The sequence below is a fragment of the Suncus etruscus genome, chromosome 16 (genome assembly GCF_024139225.1).
Source record: "Suncus etruscus isolate mSunEtr1 chromosome 16, mSunEtr1.pri.cur, whole genome shotgun sequence".
NCBI lineage: Eukaryota > Metazoa > Chordata > Mammalia > Eulipotyphla > Soricidae > Suncus > Suncus etruscus.
The window spans coordinates 58,174,429-58,192,840 of NC_064863.1; positions in this window are offsets into that span (position 1 = coordinate 58,174,429).

The window sequence follows — 18,412 nt, forward strand, 5'->3', positions numbered from 1 at the left end:
ATTATTTTAAAGCTAGATGCTTCTTTTTCTAGCCACATTTGGCCTTATAGTATTGGCCTTAACTACACACAGCAGAAAAACTGGGGATTGCAAAGTCCAGAAATTCTCCAGGAAAAAGTTATTCCTGATGGCCATTTGAGAAATTTTTGGGGTTTACCATCCCCTACCTTTTTTGCCATGCTGATAGAACAAAGCTAGCTGAGCACAGGATTTTTGGCAGGATTTCACAGTTTATAGATGACGAGACTAAGCCAGGTAAAAAAAATTAATTGAAATTTTAAAAATGGATAAGGCTTTAAAAATTGTATTTATATGAAATGCAAAAATAACAAATAGACAGACAGAACAAACACGAAACACAACATTGTGGCCACTTTCACGCATAACACACACACATGAACAGACAAGAGGACTTATTCAAAATTTGCATTGGAAAAATTGACAAGCGCTTTTAAATATTTAGCCGGCATGTTTGTAAAAAATTGTTAACGTAGCTGGAGTGGAACTGCTGAAAATAAATTTTAAGGTTTAGCTTTAACACAAAACATTTTTAAAACAATTTTAATTTGAAGTTTAAATCATGAAGGAAAATGTTAGCAGTTAAAAAATGAGCGCTGTAGAAGGAGTTTTTACTTTGAAGTATGATATCATTTGCTGTAAAGGAACAGGTTTGTTATAAATTGGTTTTACAGTAGAATAGTAAAACAGCTGTAATAAAGTGTTAAAATTTTTATGATTAAACACAAGAGCATGAACTATGATTATTAAAGATATAAAAAACTGACTTTAAAAAACAACTGTTTTTACTTTGAAGACTTAAAGTGAATAATTTGTAAAAAATATTAGATACCAAATTGACAAAATGTTTAGACATTATAAAATATAGTTAAAGACATTTGATGCATTTACACACCTAGAGCTTAAGACCAAAATTATTTTTAATACTTGTTAATTTGCTTATAAAATTTAGTTACTTTTATGATACTAATTAACAATATTATTTTAAAAAGGGCTAACCACAACATGAACAGAGACAACTTAAGATTAAACTTGGAAAATGCAAAATTATTTGTACTTACCTTTGAGTCTAAAATTAAGCTTGAAATTAAGAAAAGAAATAAAGCTACTTAAGGTTTAAGTTTATGAACAATAATTTATGAACAAATTTATTTAACTAGTTATTATATTGTTTTTTTTATTGAAATGGCTTTTATGCCACTATTTGAACTGCCTAACCACTTTTAAGGTTTAGATTATTTGGTTTAAGTTTTTCAAATGGCAATGCTATTTTGCTATATTTATATGCATTCAAAAGAGCTTAGGCTTAGCTTAGAGTTTTGGAATGTTTATACATTATTGTTAAGGAAAGCTGACCAACTTATTTTGCTCACTTGTATTATTTTAGTTCTTAAAAAATTAACTTTCTAAACATGTGCAGTAATTTTAACAAAGGAGTTTTGCTTTTTTTTTTTTTTCCAATGCAGAGGTAAGAAAGACACCTGTGTTATATTTACAAATTATTCCTCAAAAACAAAGTTAAAAATGTTACAAAATGTTATTTAAACGCAGATTAAGGAGCTTAAACTATTAAAAAATGCCCATGACCTGAACCACTTTACAAACTTTATATTTATGACATTTTGTAACACATTTAATTTTACCAACTGTGGCCTTTATATTTAGAAAAACATTTCAACTTAGGCATCCCAACTCAGGAAAAAGGAACATTTGTAGCACCAGAGAGACAATTATAAAAGCCTGAGGGAAGATAGGCATTTGTATAGTAAGGGATGGGAGGTTTTCGCCCTGCTCGCTGAATTTTGCTGAAGCGGCCGCATGGCCAAGAGGGGGGGGGAGTAGCAAAAGTTTGTTGCCACGTGTGGAACCGGGTTTAAGCTGGGATTTGGAAAATGGGTGCTGTCCCTTTAAGGTGAAGCCAGCGATGAGCTCAGAGATTAGAATGTGTGCTTGCTTGCTGGAAGGAAAGATTTTTACTGCGGAGAAAAAGTTAACTTTGCAAGAGTTCAGCTTTTCAGCGGGGGAGACAGCGCCGCCCCCAATAGATTTCAAGCAGGAGAGCGTGTAAGGGGCTGGGGTCACACGGCTTGAAACAGCTGTGTGGCTTTTTTAATTAAAGGCTTTGTATTGTTGCAATTGCTGGCTAAGGAGGGGAGTAAAAACTTTGACGGAGCAAGGACGGAGCTGAGGCAGGCTATGGCAGGGTAGGAGAAACGCCAGGGAGATTTTTAAAGGCAGCTTTTAGTTTTGCAGCGACAGAAAAGCTGGAGGCAAGGTTAGGAGAGTGGCTGACTGTTAGCGGCAGAGGCTACTGAGTAGGCTGAGAAAGACTTTTTTTATTAGGGAGAAAGACAGGAAAGGTAGTAGGTGGAAAGCGGCGGAATTTTCGCCCGCCCGCCGGGGAGAGCTGCTCAGGGAAAAAAGCAGCAGCTTTAACAGGATTAGCACAGAGGTTGAAGCGGCAGAAGTGAAGATGAAGGGTTAAAGGAGGGAGGGAACTGAGAGATTTAAAGCGACAGGAACCTGAAAACTAGATTTTTGGCAAACATCATAAACAAAACATTAAGAAATTACAAATAATGTGACACCCATGGTAGCGAGTTCGATGGGTATTTTTGGCAAACATCATGAACAAAACATTAAAAAATTACAAATATCTTTTTTGGTAACCTCTATATGTCTGGCTTTCAACTCAGACTGTATATATTTAATGAATTTAAGTTCAGTACTCAAAGAATTACCCATGGTAGCATATCCTATGGGTTAAGCCCCAAAAGCCAATCAGGGGCGGCGATCGGAACGACTGGAAAAACTGCAGTTTAAATATTTGATTAAGGCTAACTCGTTTCAACGCTTACCCTGATGAGGTAATTTCCGCGATTTACGAAGGAGCTCTAGACTCGCCGACCTGTAGTCGTTCGGAGTGTGGCGGTGATCTTCGAGCCCAGCGTTGGGCGCCAAAATGCGGGGTCCTGAAGCCCCCCAGGGGGGCCCGGCCAGCAGGAATTAGCTGGGAAGGCTTCTCAGACAACCGCACTCCTATTTTGCTGAGCAGAAGAGCAACCACACCTGTAAAAAATCTGTGAGAGGTTAATAATAAAGACCCAAGGCAGCGTCTCACTGTTCAAGGGTACCTTTATTGGGCTACAGTTCCTTCTTATATAGTGAAGGAGAAGGGGGCAGTACAAAGGTGATGTCAGTCATACTTTTGGCGCGAAGGCCCCCATACAAGGCAAGGATATATTTCAGGTTTCAAGGAACAAAGAAAGTTAGGCATTCTCTAAATAAGGAAGTGGGCAGTGGGCTAGGGGGCTGGATGACCTTCAAGTTATGATGAACGTGCTGTTGCTATGGAAATTTTTAGTGACCTTCCAGCTGCATTCCTAATTGCTTAACTATCAGGAGGTGGTGCAAGATGTGCCTGCCTCAGTGATCTTGAACAGACAATGTAGCATACACTTATTGATAACAGCCTAGTTCACTCCGGAATATGGTCTTAAGGAATGGGGCCTAGTTTCTGATAACTGTACCAGGCAGTTTTTACTCTCCTCCGGGCATAGAGCTTAATTATGTCCTGCAGCTGCACATTCTTTTCTCTTAGCTCAAAAATTTACAGCAAGACTGCAAATTGCTTTTAGGTGAAAAGCTGGGCTATGGCAGAGAGAACAGCAAAATGTCCTCAAACAAGTCAGTCCCCAACAAAGAACATGTCTTTTTCCATTGCTTCATTAACATCCTCCATTTCAGGCCAAATCTCTCTGACATGGTTTTTTGTTTTCCCTAGAAAGTCTAGCAAAGATAAAAGCTGAGTGTAAAATTTCAAATTGGCATTAATAAGAGTAAACATTTAGAGAAAACAATTCACATAATTCTGTGAATTCAACTTTTATGTTTACAAAATATTTAATTGTATATAATTGTGGTTCAATAGGAAAACTATAGTTTTCTGTGACTTAGTGTTTCGTCTTGTAAACCTTATGAAATGTCTTGATTCTTGGACTGTAGTAGATCAAGCACACTTGCTATTCCAACTCCCAAGGACCCCAGAACCGCATGTTTCTCAGCACTGTCATGGTCATGAGTTAGTCTTATAGTACAGGAATTAGTCTGAGCTCTTCTACATGTAGCTCCTAAATAAAACATACAAAAATGTCTTGGATCTTGGGGCCGGAGAGTTAGCATGGAGTTAGGGCTTTTGCCTTGCATGCAGATGGACACTGGTTCAGGAGTGATTTCTGGGTGTAGAGCCAGGATTATCCTCTGAGTGCTGCTGGCTGTGACCGAAAAAACAAAACAGAACAAAAACAAATATCTTGGCTCTTGATTTATATGAAGCAATTTGGAGAAATTGTGAATAATAACGTTCAAAATCAGTTCCTTGTTTAAAAAAAAAAACACTTCGACACCGGCCCAGTGGGGCTCAGCTGTGAAAGACTGTGAGTGTGACCTGTCTATGTCTGTCTACTGTCCTCTTGCGTGAAACTCTTGCGAGTGGGGCAAAAAGAGCCTCCAGAAACCTCGCTCGCCCAGACGCCATTTTCAGGGAGGGACTTCAGAGCATAAAAACCGGCTATCCTTTGCAAAAGCTGGCTCCCTGTGTGTGACACCAGGCGGGGAAAATCCGCGAAAGTACACCGGCCCAGTGGGGCTCAGCTGTGAAAGACTGTGAGTGTGACCTGTCTATGTCTGTCTACTGTCTGTCTTCTTGCGTGAAACTCTTGCGAGTGGGGCAAAAAGAGCCTCCAGAAACCTCGCTCGCCCAGACGCCATTTTCAGGGAGGGACTTCAGAGCATAAAAACCGGCTATCCTTTGCAAAAGCTGGCTCCCTGTGTGTGACACCAGGCGGGGAAAATCCGCGAAAGTACACCGGCCCAGTGGGGCTCAGCTGTGAAAGACTGTGAGTGTGACCTGTCTATGTCTGTCTACTGTCCTCTTGCGTGAAACTCTTGCGAGTGGGGCAAAAAGAGCCTCCAGAAACCTCGCTCGCCCAGACGCCATTTTCAGGGAGGGACTTCAGAGCATAAAAACCGGCTATCCTTTGCAAAAGCTGGCTCCCTGTGTGTGACACCAGGCGGGGAAAATCCGCGAAAGTACACCGGCCCAGTGGGGCTCAGCTGTGAAAGACTGTGAGTGTGACCTGTCTATGTCTGTCTACTGTCTGTCCTCTTGCGTGAAACTCTTGCGAGTGGGGCAAAAAGAGCCTCCAGAAACCTCGCTCGCCCAGACGCCATTTTCAGGGAGGGACTTCAGAGCATAAAAACCGGCTATCCTTTGCAAAAGCTGGCTCCCTGTGTGTGACACCAGGCGGGGAAAATCCGCGAAAGTACACCGGCCCAGTGGGGCTCAGCTGTGAAAGACTGTGAGTGTGACCTGTCTATGTCTGTCTACTGTCCTCTTGCGTGAAACTCTTGCGAGTGGGGCAAAAAGAGCCTCCAGAAACCTCGCTCGCCCAGACGCCATTTTCAGGGAGGGACTTCAGAGCATAAAAACCGGCTATCCTTTGCAAAAGCTGGCTCCCTGTGTGTGACACCAGGCGGGGAAAATCCGCGAAAGTACACCGGCCCAGTGGGGCTCAGCTGTGAAAGACTGTGAGTGTGACCTGTCTATGTCTGTCTACTGTCCTCTTGCGTGAAACTCTTGCGAGTGGGGCAAAAAGAGCCTCCAGAAACCTCGCTCGCCCAGACGCCATTTTCAGGGAGGGACTTCAGAGCATAAAAACCGGCTATCCTTTGCAAAAGCTGGCTCCCTGTGTGTGACACCAGGCGGGGAAAATCCGCGAAAGTACACCGGCCCAGTGGGGCTCAGCTGTGAAAGACTGTGAGTGTGACCTGTCTATGTCTGTCTACTGTCCTCTTGCGTGAAACTCTTGCGAGTGGGGCAAAAAGAGGCTCAGAGGAGCACGGCCGCTCCGCTTCGCTACGCGGCCGTGCACTCTTTCTAAGGAAAGAACTCCATTGCAACAAGAAGGAAAAATCACACTAAGAACGGCGCTATATCACAGAAGCAAACATTTCTCTCTGGACTGTCTTCTCTGTTACATGCTCGGGCCTAAGATTTGACCCAGTGTGAGGCTTCATCCACGGAGGACTCCCCTCCCTTAGAGGCAAGTCAGCCCATCCAGAAAGGGAGGAGCCAGAGGAGTGTGCTGCCTACATCATATAGACAATGAATACCACTACAACACGTAGAAAAACCCACAATACAAATGTGACAATGGGGAAACAGCGCAGGCCAGCATCAGACATAGAGAATGAAGATGACAATTCTGAGGACCAGATAATGACTGAACAACTAATCAACCTCTCAGATAAGGACTTTAGACTAGCAATATGGAAGGTGCTCAACAGACTCCAAGAAACCATGGATCGAGTTGAACAGAACACTAATAAGAACCAAGAAAATATGAAGGCAGAAATGACAAAACTCCAAACTGAAATAACATGTCAACTAACAGGCCTGAAAAACTCAGTAAACGAAGTGAATGACAAAATGGATAAGCTCTGGGACAGGGTATCAGAAGCTGAGAATAGACTTGGTGCTGTGGAAGATGAGATACATAACAATTCCATACAGCAGGAGAGATTGGACAAAAAACTTAAAGCAAATGAGCAGAAAATGGAAAAATTAGTCAAAGAATGGGAACAGACGAAAATAGAAGTCTATGATAAGATCAACAGAAACAACTTAAGAATCATTGGAGTCCCAGAGACCCAGGAAGAAAATTTCCAGGAAGAATCAATGGTCAAGAACATCATTAAAGAGAAACTTCCAGAGCTAAAGAATATATGTGATCAAATCCTGCATGCCCGAAGAGTACCAACCAAAAGAGACCCCAGAAAAACCACCCCAAGACACATCCTAGTCACAATGACAAATCCCACAGATAGAGACAGAATTCTGAAAACAGCAAGATCAAAAGGGGAAATCATGTTCAAGCAAGCTTCCCTGAGATTTACAGCAGACCTGTCACCAGAAACGCTCAATGCCAGAAAGCAGTGGTGGGATATTGTGACAAGACTGAATGAAATGAATGCTTCACCCAGAATACTATACCCAGCAAAACTCACTTTCCGGTTTGATGGAAGAATACATGGTTTCACAGACAAAAAACAGCTCAGAAACTTCACAGACACAAAACCAGTCTTAAGAGAAAAACTGAAAGACCTAATCTAAGACAAGACTACCCAAAAGACACACCAAATTTTGAAATAAAGATGGCGTTAAATCCCAGGACAATTCTTTCTCTCAACGTCAATGGACTAAATGCACCAGTTAAGAGACACAGAGTGGCTAAATGGATCAAAAAACTCAATCCAACCTTCTGCTGCCTACAAGAAACGCACCTGAATAGTCAGAACAAACATAGACTCAAAATAAAAGGCTGGAGAAAAGTTATCCAAGCAAACAACACCCATAAAAAAGCTGGAGTGGCCATACTAATATCAGATAATGCAAACTTTATACTCAGGAAGGTTGTAAGGGACAAAGACGGACATTTTATATTAATCAAGGGGTACGTAGAGCAGGAAGAATTCACTCTCCTAAACATATATGCACCGAATGAGGGGCCAGCAAAATATTTAATACAACTGCTGACAAATCTGAAAAATAATATCAACAACAACACAATAATTGTGGGGGACCTAAACACGGCTTTGTCAACACTGGACAGGTCAACCAGACTGAAACCCAACAAGAATATACTAGACCTGAGGAGAGAAATGGAAGAAAGAGGCCTAGTGGATATATATAGGACACTCCATCCCCAGAAACCTGGATACACATTCTTCTCCAATGTACATGGGACATTCTCCAGGATAGACTACATGCTGGCACATAAAACATACCTCCATAAGATCAAGAGGATAGAAATTTTGCAGACTACCTTCGCTGACCACAAGGCTCTGAAATTATTTGTGAACTCCAAAGGGACTCAGAAGAAACACTTTAACACCTGGAAGTTAAACAGCCTCATGCTCAATAACCAGTGGGTCCGAGATGAAATCAAGGAGGAAATAAAAAGGTTCCTGGAAACAAATGACAATAAAGACACAAACTCTCAGAACTTATGGGACACAGCAAAAGCAGTACTGAGAGGAAAATTTATAGCTTTGCAAGCACACATCAGGAAGGAAGAAGGAGCTTACCTGAGTAGCTTAATGACACAGCTAATAGAACTAGAAAATGCTCAACAAAAGGACCCAAGAACAGGAAGACAGAAGGAAATAACAAAGCTGAGAGCAGAAATCAACGAAGTGGAAACTCAAAAAACAATCCGAAAGATCAACGAAAGCAGAAGTTGGTTCTTTGAAAAAATAAACAAGATTGATAGACCACTGGCAAACCTAACAAAGAAAGAGACAGAGAGAAACTTGATAACTCGTATCAGGAATGAAAAAGGAGAGATCACTACTGATATGACAGAGATTCAAAGGGTAATCAGAAACTACTTTGAAAAACTCTACGCCACTAAAAATGAGAACCTGGAAGAAATGGATAAATTCTTGGACTCTTATAATCTTCCACGGTTGAAGGAAGAGGATGTAGCATATCTAAACACCCCCATCACCATTGATGAAATTAAAACAGTAATCAAATGTCTGCCGAAAAACAAAAGCCCAGGTCCAGATGGATTCACTAATGAATTCTATCAAACTTTCCAAGAGGAACTACTGCCAATCTTGGCAAGACTCTTTCATGAAATTGAACAAACAGAAACACTTCCAAATAGCTTTTATGAAGCCAACATCACCTTGATACCTAAACCAGACAGAGACGCTACCAAAAAAGAAAATTACAGACCAATATCACTGATGAATGCAGATGCAAAGATCCTCAACAAAATCCTGGCAAATAGGATTCAATGCCTCATTAAGAAGATCATCCACTACGATCAAGTAGGTTTCATCCCAGGAATGCAAGGCTGGTTTAACATCCGTAAATCTATCAACATAATACACAACATCAATAACAAGAAAAATAAAAACCACATGATCATATCAATAGATGCAGAGAAAGCATTTGATAAGGTCCAACACCCATTCTTGATCAAAACTCTCAGCAAGATGGGAATGGAAGGAACCTTTCTCAATATAGTGAAGGCCATCTACCACAAGCCAGTGGCAAATATTATCCTCAATGGAGAAAAACTGAAAGCCTTCCCTCTAAATTCTGGCACAAGACAAGGCTGTCCTCTCTCACCACTCCTATTCAACATAGCACTGGAAGTACTTGCTATAGCGATTAGGCAAGAAAAGGATATCAAGGGAATCCAGATAGGAAAGGAAGAAGTCAAGCTCTCACTGTTTGCAGATGACATGATACTCTACTTAGAAAACCCTAAAGACTCTATCAAAAAGCTTCTAGAAACAATAGACTCATATAGCAAGGTGGCAGGCTACAAAATTAACACACAAAAATCAATGGCCTTTCTATACACCAACAGTAATAAAGAAGAAATGGACATTAAGAAAACAACCCCATTCACAATAGTACCACACAAACTCAAATATCTTGGAATCAACTTGACTAAATATGTGAAGGACCTATACAAAGAAAACTATAAAACTCTGCTCCAAGAAATAAGAGAGGACACACGGAAATGGAAACACATACCCTGCTCATGGATTGGCAGGATTAACATCATCAAAATGTCAATACTCCCCAAGGCATTATACAGATTTAATGCCATCCCTCTAAAGATACCCATGACATTCTTCAAAGAAGTGGATCAGACACTTTTGAAATTCATTTGGAACAATAAACACCCTCGAATAGCTAAAGCAATCATTGGGAAAAAGAATATGGGAGGAATTACTTTTCCCAACTTTAAACTGTACTACAAAGCAACAGTTATCAAAACAGCATGGTATTGGAATAAGGATAGGTCCTCAGATCAGTGGAATAGGCTTGAATACTCAGAAAATGTTCCCCAGAGATACAACCATCTAATTTTTGATAAAGGAGCAGGAAATCCTAAATGGAGCAGGGAAAGCCTCTTCAACAAGTGGTGTTGGCACAATTGGATAGCCACTTGCAAAAAATTAAACTTAGACCCCCAGCTAACATCATGTACAAAGGTAAAATCCAAATGGATTAAAGACCTCGATATCAGCCCCAAAACCATAAGATATATAGAACAGCACATAGGCAAAACACTACAGGACATTACAGGCATCTTCAAGGAGGAAACTGCACTCTCCAAGCAAGTGAAAGCAGAGATTAACAGATGGGAATATATTAAGCTGAGAAGCTTCTGCACCTCAAAGGAAATAGTGCCCAGGATACAAGAGCCACCCACTGAGTGGGAGAAACTATTCACCCAATACCCATCAGATAAGGGGCTAATCTCCAAAATATACAAGGCACTGACAGAACTTTACAAGAAAAAAACATCTAACCCCATCAAAAAATGGGGAGAAGAAATGAACAGACACTTTGACAAAGAAGAAATACGCATGGCCAAAAGACACATGAAAAAATGTTCCACATCACTAATCATCAGGGAGATGCAAATCAAAACAACGATGAGATACCACCTCACACCCCAGAGAATGGCACACATCACAAAGAATGAGAATAAACAGTGTTGGCGGGGATGTGGAGAGAAAGGAACTCTTATCCACTGCTGGTGGGAATGCTGTCTAGTTCAACCTTTATGGAAAGCGATATGGAGATTCCTCCAAAAACTGGAAATCGAGCTCCCATACGATCCAGCTATACCACTCCTAGGAATATACCCTAGGAACACAAAAATACAATACAAAAACCCCTTCCTTACACCTATATTCATTGCAGCTCTATTTACCATAGCAAGACTCTGGAAACAACCAAGATGCCCTTCAACAGATGAATGGCTAAAGAAACTGTGGTACATATACACAATGGAATATTATGCAGCTGTCAGGAGAGATGAAGTCATGAAATTTTCCTATACATGGATGTACATGGAATCTATTATGCTGAGTGAAATAAGTCAGAGAGAGAGAGAAAAACGCAGAATGGTCTCACTCATCTATGGGTTTTAAGAAAAATGAAAGACACCCTTGTAATAATAATTTTCAGACACAAAAGAGAAAAGAGCTGGAAGTTCCAGCTCACCTCAGGAAGCTCACCACAAAGAGTGATGAGTTTAGTTAGAGAAATAACTACATTTTGAACTGTCCTAATATTGAGAATGTATGAGGGAAATGTAGAGCCTGTTTAGGGTACAGGCGGGGGTTGGGTGGGGAGGAGGGTGATTTGGGACTTGGGTGATGGGAATGTTGCACTGGTGATGGGTGGTGTTCCTTTTATGACTGAAACCCAAACACAATCATGTATGTAATCAAGGTGTTTAAATAAAAAAAAAATTAAAAAAAAAAAACAAAAAACAAAAAAAAAACACTTCACTGTCAAAACAAACCCTATTTCACTTTTTTCTTTTTTCCTCTTCATCCTTTCCCTTGTTTGTTTCTTTGTTTATTTATACCATATTTCCTTCCTTTTTCCTTCCTCTTTCTTTTTCTGTCTTCCTGTCTTTTTCCCTCCTAACTTCCTCCCTTTTTCCTTCCTTAATTCCTTTCTTCCTTCCTCCCTTCCTTCCTCCTTTCCTCCTTCCTCCCTTCCTTCCTCCTTTCCTCCTTCCTCCCTTCCTTCCTCCTTTCCTCCTTCCTCCCTTCCTTCCTCCTTTCCTCCTTCCTTCCATCCTTCCTTCTTTCCTCCTTCCTTCCATCCTTCCTTCTTTCCTTCCTTCCTTCTTTCTTTCTTTCTTTCTTTCTTTCTTTCTTTCTTTCTTTCTTTCTTTCTTTCTTTCTTTCTTTCTTTCTTTCTTTCTTTCTTTCTTTCTTTCTTTCTTTCTTTCTTTCTTTCTTTCTTTTTCTTTCTTTCTTTCTTTCTCTCTTTTTATCTTTCATTTTCTTTCCTTTATTTCTCCCTCCCTACCTCTCTCTCCTCTTCTACTTTCTTTCATTTTTTTCCTTTATTTTTCTTTTGTAGATAATTCTTCATGGTTTACATTGGTACTTAAAGCACACTTAGATAAAGTTATGTATTTCAAGATTTGAAATAACATTTCTTGGAGAATTTTACTTCTTAACAGCTTAAAATAAATAGAACTAACTTCATTTATGCAAGGACCTGTGAACTAACAAAAGCCTACTAAATGTCTTTGAAATTCATACAAGGAACTCCATAAAGATTTGTATCAAGTTTAAAATTCTAGTTTAGCATTCTAATAATGACAGATTACTAACTTTGGATATTTAAAGACTTATATTCTAAAGACAATTTTCCAAGACTTAGATAAGTTATGGATATTAAATGCAGAACATTTTTCTATGCTTTGTTACTCTAAAGCTTAAAACATTTGATCAAATAATAAAATTCCTGGGGCTAGAGTGGTGACTCAAGCAGTAAGGCATCTATCTGCCTTGCCTGTGTTAGCCTAGGACAGACTGCTTTTCGATCCCTGGCATCCCAGATGGTCTACCAAGCCAGGAGTAATTTCTGAGCACATAGCCAGGAGTAACCCCTGAGTGTCACAGGATGTGGCCCAGAAACCAAAAAAAAAAAATTCTAATTTTAGAAAATACTAATTTATATATATTTTTATTAAAAAATCATAATTTGGCCTATAAGGTAAAATAGAAACTGAAATATGGATATAATTTAGACATCTCCAAAAAGGCCTATCTCCAAAAACATACTAGAATTTAGAGATTTTCCTAAAAAATTTTAATGTGAGTTTTTTTTGATAAACTTAAGAAATTTAAATACATACAATGTATTTTTATTATATTCATTTAACTAATTAATTATAATGTAAACTTACACAGAGTCTACATATAAAATTAAGAAATGCAGCTGAATATACTAATAATGAAATTATTAGAAAATTCTATGTTTTAGTTAATTTTTATGTTTTCATTTTTCTATCATAAGTAAAGATATTCTGGCACCTATTAAATTCTATTTTGCTCATTAAAATTCCTATAATTTGGTATATATGGTAATATATATTCTTTATCTTACAAACAATACTAATTTATCAGTATATCTGTTTGGCCATAAAACATATGAACCCTTTAGATATTACCTGTACGAAACATAAATAATGTAGAATTAAATTTATCATCATTAATTACATTGTTCCTTTTCTCCTAACTAATGGAAAAATAAAGAATGCTGCAAAAGTATCTGCAATGGGTCAGCATGTAAAATTGTACTGATAGTATAATAAAATTCAAGAAACATTATCTACATTTTGCCCAGTTTACTAAATTTCACAATGAGTGCTCATAAATAACATCTTTGGTAGATGTTTTATGTTCTTTAGCTTTTGAAAACAGACAAATGATAGTGTCTGCTATAAATTTTCTGGTATGTACCATTTTATTATTTCCTGTTTATGGTTTACTAGCTGTGTAATTAATAATGCCAAACAAATTGTATTTGAGAATTTTTAATGTGGAAATATTAATTGTTTTTTATGAAACAACTTATGGAATTAAAGAAGTCAAAAACCTCTTAATTAACTCATTAGCTCTTAATATTTTAATGAAAATGCTATTTCACCTAAAGCCTGCTTAGAATTATTTAAAATGCAGTATATTTTGAAAAAAATCTAGCTTATTTTTTTATTATCTGTATGTTTATCAATTATAAAACACTTAAAACAAAAGTTGTTCAAGTCCATGAGAAAATATAAAAAACTGCTGGAATATTAGTAATCTAAATAAATCTAGATAAAAAAAATCAAAATCTGCATTGTATAAGATAATTAATTTTTAGTTGTGTTTTACCAATAATTTTTCTTAAAAGTCACTTGATTTTAAATTTGACTACACATAAGTTATTAATGCAATATTTAATAGAAGTCAATTTTGTAACTTATAGCCCTCTACTTCATACAAGGTACAAAAATATGCAATAATCGTTGAAAATTCTCATATGTATCTCTCTGTAGAGAAATAAGTAAATGCTATTATTTACTATTTACACAAATGATTTTATACATGTCTTTATTTCTAGTTAATGTTTTTGGTAATATTATGTAATATGTAGTCTGAAAGAGGAGTTGGTTAAGCATTTATGTTTCCTTTAATTTTAGATTCTAGTGATTTATTTTTTAATTCAATTGTCATTTTCTTTTTTTGTTGGATTACACCCAGCTGTTCTCTGGGTTTACTCCCTGTTTTGCCATCTGATATTACAGGTTTTACCTTAAGGATCATACAGGATGTCAGGGATTGAATTTGGGTGGCTTGTATGCAAGTCAAGTGTCCTCCTACCAGCCATACTATTGTTCTGGCCCCTGAACTTATCTTTTTAGAGTGTACATTCTGTTATTGATGTAATGGATGTAGGCCAAGGGCATTCAATCCTAAGCAAGTTCTGGAAATTACTCAGGCCTTCCTAGGTAGAGTGGAAAACAGATCAGAGGTGTGCAAAGGCCTCCTTCCTGAAGCAGAGCCTTTGCAGTTAGATATGAAGATTACCACCCTTTATTATGAGGGAGCAGAGGTATTTTGACAATCACACAGTTAATAGGATCTATTTGCTCTGGAACCTCTAATAAATAATATGTGAGGGCCTCACTTGCTAGGTTTTACCTGCAACATTTCAGGTCTGTAGATGAGACCTACCTACCCAGGAAGACTTGATTCTGTGACTTGAGTAACATGACCTAAGTGACTTAAGGTATATGACCTAAATGACTTAGGGGGATGTGGCTTATGTGACCAGGGAGAGTACAGGAGGTGGGCTCCATTGTAACATTTCAGATGTTTATTTTATTAGGCACTCATCTCCCTCTTTCCAGGTGGGGGAGGAGATGCCTCTGCCTACAGAAAGTAGTATTTGCTTTTATTATGATGCTTTTAATTCATAGCCATTTGTTTCAGTTTAATTATCATTGTGATATACATCTTTTGTTTGTAAATACAATAATCTCAAATGTGTCTAATTTTTTTCAAATATGGTATGGATACAAATGTATGTTTTAATATAAAATAAATATATTAATAAGTTTTATAAAGTGTATCACAATTGAAATATTTTTTAAAAAGTGGAATCAGTGTACCAAAGATAGAGTACACAGGTAGCATGTAAACTTGCCTTGCTTGTTACTCATCATGATTTACTCTCTGGCCCCATATATGGTCCCTGAAGCACCTTTAGGAGTGAGTCCTGAGCACAAAGTTAGGAGTAAACTCTGAGCACAGCCTTGTGCCCTCCAAAACAAAAGTAAAAATGAAGTATAACTGAAAAAATAATTATGTTTCTGAAGTATATTTCCCCAGTCTTTTAAGAACTTTGTCTCCAGATTGAACATCTGGAATTTCTCTTTTCATATATTCTTCTAGCAGTCAATGCTATTTTATGTGCTTACATGAGAATAAATAAGATGAATTTAGCAAATATTAAAATTCTGTATCAGTGGCTCTTTTGTAAGAGATAATTATAAACTATACAAATACTGATAAAAATAATAGATTATGACAATATAGACATAGTGCGTGATATTCTTAATCCCACACCTTAAATATGTGAAAAATATAGCCTGCTACAATATAAGTTAAAATCAAAATAAAAGGTTATCTTGTACCTCTAATGATATATTGTAATAAGCAAATGAGGAAACTTTAAAGTAATATTTTGGAATGTAGTTGCATTCTACTGCAAATAGAAATTTAGAAATAAGAGACTTGTGAGAAATTAAAATGCTTACCTAGCATGCAATCTATCTGGGTTTCATCTCAGGCATGCTATATGGTCCCTAAGGCAACCACAGGAGTGACCTCTCAGTGCAGGGGTAGGAGTAAAACCTGAAGACTATAGGATGTAGTTCCAAAATCAAGGGGTAATGAAAACATTTACATTTCACAAATAAAATAAGATATTAAATTGCCTGGGGTGATAGTACAGGTCTTAGGGCACATACTTTGTTTGATATCAGGTGCTATATATGGTCACTGAATATTGCAGAGTGAAGCTCTCGTGACCTCATACCAGAGTGCGGGGCGACATGTCGAGGGTGGAGGAGGGAGGTGGGCTAAAGAGAAGGGGAGAGGAGGAGATGGAGAAAATGAAGGGGAGATGGAGGAAGAGCAGAAGATGAAGGAGGAGACAGAGGAAGAGCAGAAGATGAAGGAGGAGACAGTCCCTAAACATTGCTGCAGTGGCCATAACAATCCTTAGTAAGGCAGGGCCCTAGAGTACTATACTTTCAAGTCCAGCGTGGAAACACTTATTAGTTCACCTAGAATTTCAAGTGTATTTCACTGAGCACTAATATTAGCACCCCCCAAAAAAAGGGGAGATCTAATATTAAGGTCTGTTTTCAGAAGTAAATTCTCATACAAGTTATAACAATTAACTAAGTTTGCTTATAAACACTTAAAGTGAGCATTTCTATGCCATAATATTCACAGTATCTAGTCTATGTTAAAAGGTTTTTTTCTCATCACAACTTAATGTAAAAATGTTTGTAGTTTTTTATGTTTATTATTGAGATAACATGATTGATGTTAATGTTTATGTGTATTCTTTTGGTATACAAAGCTACTGTTCCTCCACATTTATCATGTTGCATGAATGGTATCTGTCCAAATGATTTGAAAAGAAAAAAAAAGACCAAAATATTTAAGAATACACGTAATATTAAAATACAATAAAATTATATAGCATAATTAATTACTATACTAAATATCAAAGCATATCCTGATCTATATAATGATATCAATAAAATATTTCATATATTAATCATAAAAGAAAAACATTATATTATACTTTTGTTTTGGGAGGTCAAACCTTTTAATACTCAAGTGTTAGACCTGTCTCTATACTCAGGAATTACTCTTTGCAGTGCTGATGGGATCATGCAGTCCCATGCCATAGATCAGGGGTCTCAACTCAATTTACCTGGGGGCCGCAGGAGGCAAAGTTGGGGTGAGGAAGGGCCACATAAGGGATTTCACACACACACACAAAAACTCCTCAAACGTCATTATTAACAGTTTTAATTATTTCTTCTGAACATGAATAGTACATTGAGTGAAGATCATGAACAGTTCTTCTGAACATGGCATCTTTTGCCTATTCCTTGCTGCCAGAGACTTGACAGCGCTTCTTCTCACAAATCTGAACCACATTTGGCTTTAGAGAGGAAGCAGTTGAGACTCTCAGTATGGCTTGAACATGATCATCATTAAGTCTAGACCTGTACTTTGACTTATTGAAGTTCAATGTGGAGAATAACTTTTCACACAAATATGTGCTCCTAACAAGGAAAATGGGCAGGAGCAGCGGAAATGATATCTGCGCTAGGCGCAAAGTATTTGCGATTATTCGCTTATCGAATATTCCCAATAAAAATATCTCATTAGTAAGAAAAATTGCAAAAAATCACATTAAACATTTGCATACCCCGAACGGAACTGCTCTAGGTGTGCAAACGTTTAATGCGATCTTTTTCTTACTAATGCAAATTTTATTGCGATTATTCAGAAGCTAATAATCATGAATACTGCGATATTTGAAGACCGGCCGCAGGCCACAAAAATGTATGGAGGGTTTGAGACCCCTTTTATATATAGAAGGGAATGAATCCAATTGGCCTTTGCAAGGCTAGGGTTGTACTTGCTGTACTAACTCTCCCGCCTCAAGTAATTAATTGTTAATGAATTGCTGTTCTCACAATAATACTTTCCTTCCTTACTGATTTATATCACTTTATTAGAAAGAAAACATTTATTAAAGGTTCATTTTGCTTATATTATTTAGGTTAATTATTACAACTGGTAAGAAAATTATATATCATAAACTCGAGAGAGTACAGCAGCTTGAGTAATCGCTTTAAATGCTGCTGACTCACTCATTTGGTTTCCTGAGGCCTGACAGGAGCCATATGTCTGTGTACAGAAGCAGAAGTAAACCCTGACTATCCCTGAATGCATCTCCAAAATAAAACAAAAGAGAAGAATATAATCATATTTTATATATTTTTTTTCTTCACTTTTGGGGTCACACCATTCTCTGATCTTCATTCACTCTTGGGTCTGTACTCTGGAAAGGCTTGGAGACTCATGTGGTGCCTGAGATTAAAACCTCATCAATTGCATACAAGACAAGCACCTTACCAACTGTACTATATAACTCCACTTCCTATCAGTAGGTAAACATTGTGAATCATTTCTTTCATGTATTAATTATTAGTAGTTACAATATTTTATTTTGCTCCTTTTCCCTTTATATATATATATATAATTACTTTAAAATTTTGGTATAATTTATTTTCTTTTTGGGCCACACACAGTGGTGCTCAGGAGTCACTCCTGGCTATGAGCTCAAAAATCGCTCCTGGCTTGGGGGACCAAATGGAACACCAGGGATTGAACCACGGTCTGTCCTAGG